Source organism: Arachis hypogaea, chromosome 9 (assembly GCF_003086295.3).
Source record: "Arachis hypogaea cultivar Tifrunner chromosome 9, arahy.Tifrunner.gnm2.J5K5, whole genome shotgun sequence".
Classification (NCBI taxonomy): Eukaryota; Viridiplantae; Streptophyta; class Magnoliopsida; order Fabales; family Fabaceae; genus Arachis; species Arachis hypogaea.
The window spans coordinates 109,973,856-109,979,570 of NC_092044.1; the positions used below are offsets into that span (position 1 = coordinate 109,973,856).

Here is a 5,715-nt window from a genome sequence, read left to right on the forward strand (position 1 = left end):
TGAATGATAACAAAGAAATGATAGCAATGGAAAACAATGAACATTGTTGGTTCTGATTGATTGTTTTATGGTGCCTTTTAATCACTAATTACTATCAACTAATTTTTATGTCCAAACTCCAAGCCATATTATAATATATTTCTGTCTTTTTTATCATAAATTATTTTATCTTCATGTTTATTTAGTAAAAAAATATGAATATAATTGCCTCGACGCCTTTACTTGTTCGACCCCAATAAACACTTCCAAATCCACCTTCTCCGATCTTGTGATCTTGGTGAAAATTGTTTGTTGCACGAAGCAGCTCCTTCGATGTGTAGATTTCCCATGGATAATCCTTATTCTTATTCTTTTCTCCTTTATTCCTACATATATTCGAAAATCTAGCGTTAGAATTTTCGTTGAAAGCTTCGTTAACAACTTTAATCTACAAATATATACACACACACACCTTGCTTTGCTTTGCTCTTCTTCAGATAGGAAACAACAGAAACATTTCTTGTGCATGTCTTGTGTATTCTCAATAAGTTCAAGAAGGAAGAAGTGAAAAAGATTCGCAAGAAATTAAGAAACAAAAAAAATGGGGAAATGTAAAGAAAGAACGAGAGAAGAATAATGAGAAGGCTTAAAGTGAAGACAAAAGGGTGCTTTGGAAGTCAAGGACTCTCTAGGTTGAAGAGGAGACAGTTCTATTTGTATTATATATATGCATGCCAGCACAAGTGTTATTTGCAAGGTTTTTCTTGCCAAGCCACATATTCCATTGGAAATGTCTTCTTCATCTTTATACTCCTCTTTGGCGTAACAAACATTCTTTAGCTTTTTATTCATCTAATTAATCTTATTATATGGATATATATTTGAAAAATACTAGAAAATCATTAAAATTTATTATTTTTTATTATTATTTAGTTATTATTTATCAACTCAATGTTTTTAGCTTAATTTTAGGGTTAAGTATAATTTTGGTCCCCAACGTAGAGGTCGAAAATCGATTTCGTCCCCAATTTTTATTTTGCAACAAAATGGTCTCCAAGATTTCAGTTTGTTTTAAAATCGTCCGTCGGACGAAAATACCCCTCCCTCCCATTTTCTTCCTCAACACCCATCTTCTTCCTCAATATTAACCAGAAGCAGATGCACAAACACAGAAGAACAACAATGGATAACAACAAGCTCAACTAGAAACGGAAGAATAGCAGAAGCAAAAAATAATGAAACAACAACAACCAGATGTAGAACAACAACAACAACCATAAATTGTGTATATAATTAACCATTAACAGAAATTCAATAACCTAAACTAATTCTATCAAATCTAAGCTAATTCAATAACAACAACAACAATTCAGCAGCAACTTTCAGCAATTCAATAATCTAAAATCAACTAACAGAAAATTAAAATCTAACTAAACTAACCCAGAATCAAATTAAGGGGCTGGAGGGAGGGTAACAGGCAGTGGTGGCTCTGATTCCTTCTGCGACAAGGACTGAGGGAGGGAAAGCAGGAGGGTTCGCTGGCGGTGGTGAAGCAGAGAAGGCTCCACGTTGCTGCGTGGTGGTGAAGCAGAAGAGGCTCACCGGCGGTGAGCTCTGGTTCGAGGAGATCCGAGACGGAGAAGAAGAGAAGGAGGGGAGAGGGTCGCGGTTGATCTGGACAGGAGAGAGGCGGCGGGCGGCGGAACAACGGCTTCCCTTCCCCCTTCTTCCCTTCCCTCCCCCTCCCCTCCCCATTCCCGTTTCTCGCGCCCCCACCCCCGTTCTTTCTCTCCCCTTCTCTCTGTATCCCTTTCTTTCTTTCTTTTTTATTTTATTTTATAATTTTTTAATGAAGGATAATTTGACAATAAAAAATATAATTGATAAAAAGAACGATTTTAAAATAAACTCAAATCTTGAGGATCATTATATAACAAAAAAAAAAAGTTGGAGACGAAATTGATTTTCGGCCTCTACGTTGAAACCAAAATTATACTTAACCCTAATAATATCTTCAATAATATCCATGTCGGATATAACATTATAGAATACATTGCCATAACATAACACCGTGTTTGCATTAGTGCCACCAAATTGATTTTTTTTTTTTTCACAGAAGAGTTGAATTTCATAAATTAAAGTAACAATTACAAGTGTACTATTTATTAAATTGATGTGTTTTTTTAGATAGATTGAACCGCTTCTAATTTTAGGTATTATAAACTGGTTCATACTATACTTACACACAATATTAAGAGTGCTAGCTACTATTTGGTATTAGCTAAGTTTTGAATCCAGTTTTTTGTTTTTATAGTTTTGAATTATGAAAAAGTCACATTACGTATATTTCGCACCATTTAAAAAAAATTTAATTTTTTAAAAAGTTAATTCATAGTTATTTTAAAAAGTACAAATATATGACTCTTTCTTTTTGATAAGTCATTATATCATTTCCGTACAAAAAATTGACTTCAAAATAAAAAAAATATATTTTTATTCTTGGTTCTGAAAAATATTTTCTGTTTCTACTGAAAATACTGGCTCTTCACTACGATTTTTACGCAAAGTTCCACCTGTCAGAAGCATTGGTCATCCACCATCATTTTCACGCAATGTTTCAACGGTTAGAAGTATTGGCCTTCCATCACCATTTTCACCTAATGATTGTATTGCTCCTCCACCACTATTTTAAAATAATATTCTATTTGAACAACCTATTGCATATATTCCTTCCAGTTATTTTTTTTATCATTTTACTTTTTTCACATGTGATTTTATTTTTTATATAACTTGCTATTATTTTTATAGTTAGTTATAGCAACTTAGCAAGTTCTTGACTCCAATAAAGGAGGAGGGAGTTCTAATAGGAGTAAAAACTAAAAAGAATAAAAAACAACAAAAAAAATATACATTTACACACATTTCATATTTATTTTTTATTTTCACCTATTATATCATATACAATAAAACAGCAAACACTAACTATATAATAATTTCTTTAGCATTATCATCAAAATTATTATGAATTAAAATTTTATTACTATTCACCACATACAAAAACACCGTTATGGGTGATGGTGAAGTAGAAGAACCAGTTTTGAATGATATTATATGGAAAGAACTAATTGCCTAAAAAATGGAACTAATAAGAGAACAAATAAAGAATCAATTGCCTAAACGATTGTAATTTTAGTGATTAGGTTATTTAAAATCAACATTCAATATTGAAAAGTATTTGTTATCATCGTTATTTTAATATCTATTTTTTTGTATAAAATTTTTTTTTGAGTTATTTATCTAAATGCTACAATTTTAAAATAAGTACTTCTATTCTATAACTAAAAGTTCAAATACAAAATAATTTATTTATAAATGAATATGAATAAAATTTTTTATATTTTTATTTTTTTTAAAAGAGCTTATTTAAATTATTTATTCAAACTGAATCAAAAGAAAGGTTTTTTTTTAGACTTGGAAGTTATTTTTATTTTTATTTTTTATGTTTTTGGTTTCCCACGGTATCCCCCAACCCGACAGGTCAAGGACTAATCCGTCGCGATACTGAGCTCCATTTAAGGGTTTGCCGCTGGCCAATGGGTTACTGCATGCACAAGGCGGGATTCGAACCCCCGACACTTGCTTAAGCGGACTAGTGAGCTAACCACTAGACCAACCCAACTTGGTTTTTTATTTTTTATTTAACTTCACCAAATTGATGGATTTCATATTAATTTATATTTATCCCCAAAAAAAAAAAGAGTCTGATTAACGAGCCCAATTTAGCAAATTAAACTTGTAATGGGCTCTGTACATCCAATCATGTGGGTCTTTCTTTCAATTTTTGTTTTTCGTGCTCCTTATCTATACGGAGGCAAAAAAAAAAAAAAAAACTGTTGCTACTTTGCGAATTATTTTTTAAAAAAATCTAGGAAGCCAATTCAAGCAAATTCTTGTATTTTTAGTTTTAAAATTTAAAACATTAAAATAGTAGATTTTTTTTTTATAACACACTTCTTATTTTAAAATTAATTAGTTCTAATTGGCTATATCTCTAGTTGGTTCCTAGCAAAACCGGGCCAAGGTTTGTTCGACATAGGTTGCTATTAAAAGCGACTCCTAATATAAAATATAGTCTTTATAGTAGAGGGTGCTGATGATTAGAGAGTATACAATAACTATGAAGTTGTGTGTTGTTGCAATTTTAATGAATTATCAGTAAAGCAATACTGTATATAATCAGGCATACTGAAGTTTTTTTAATGTTGTAAACATTTTTATTTAGAGTCTGTAGGATTAACATATACAAGATAAAAAAGTTTAGGAGCTAGCAATTTTATTAAAATATAATCAATATTTAATTAATAAAAAAATGAATAATTTTATACTATTAAAAATATTAATTAATAATTATAAATCACAAAATTTGTCACCCCTAACACTCCTCATATAAGATATTACTTTGTGATGACAAATAATATATGCATGTACAAGTTAAATTTTAGTTACTAATAAACGAAGTTCTGGTCTCTTTTTTAATAAACAAAACAAGAAATATAAAGCAATGCTAGTAGTCGTAGATAATATGATTAGGTTTGGTCTCGATAACTTGTGTTTGTTTGTCGTTTAATTTGGAAGTTTAGAGCATGATAGTCACTATATGCATGGCGGCAGGCAGGTACTATAAATTTTTTATTAAATAATAATCATATGACAAACGTATTCAAGTAATGTCGGCAGGTTTCCTAGCTATCCCAAGCTCACCCAATTTAATTGGAATCTATTATTTTTGTTTTTAATATTTAAAGAGACGGTATCAAATTATTAATTAACAATGCGTTGCAGCAGTGGAGGAGATTGCAAAAGAGATTTGACATCATACATCATCGAAACACTGAACCCAGACTTATTACTTTCACTGAATCACTGTGCTTTGGCTTTTCCTCAATTGTTTGATTAATATTCCTAATTTCTTTATTTTATGATATTTTTGCGATGATATGCTCATCATCATTTACATGGTTAATTATGATTTAACTTTAAAAAATTATTGAAATATTAATATACTGGTACACTTAAAAATTTTTCAAATATTTATATATGCTGCCAACAAAACAAATTAACATTTTTTTTGTGGGTTGTGGGGATTTGCTTAGGGATATTTGGATAAGATCAAATAAATATAAAACAAGAAGCACGCTCGCCGTTCATATAAATATATATATATATAGAAGATCTCAATAGACTAAACTTTATTATAGCATTATAGCATGTAGCACTTATCATTTTAATATGGTACATGCTGTGTCGGAAGATTTCTTTTAAGGAAGCATCACAACCGAGATTAGCTTGGCTGTCACCATATCTTTGATTCCCTATTCCCTAATATATATGATGATGCTTTTTCTCAAATTTATTGTTTACAAATCTCTGTCTAATTAGCACATGGAATTCGTTACACAATACAATTCTTAATATAGAACTTAATATAATGAGGGATACTACTGCTTGGTTTATATATAGTATGCGTCAAACCTAACTGTTCTGATTTGATTTTCAGAATCAAAGTATTGTTTGTCGTACAATATAATGGACCCAGATACATGAATGTAATCACTTGAAGATCACTATGTTTGAACTTTGAACTAATTAATCCGCCCAAAAAATATCATCCAAGAGATTTTGCTATAGAATTGAATATAGATATGTCACAGAGGTCGTAATTAATACATGACCATT

The 5,715-nt window shown here is 30.4% G+C and overlaps 1 long non-coding RNA gene across 1 annotated transcript; it reads right to left on the minus strand.

Annotated features, from left to right (window-relative positions):
- Positions 1-1,403, minus strand: LOC112711716 (uncharacterized). Its single transcript, XR_003157580.2, has 2 exons — positions 452-1,403; positions 1-365 (listed from the first exon to the last, which is right to left on the minus strand). It is a non-coding gene; the product is annotated as an uncharacterized lncRNA (long non-coding RNA).
- Between the last annotated feature and the right edge of the window lie 4,312 nt (positions 1,404-5,715).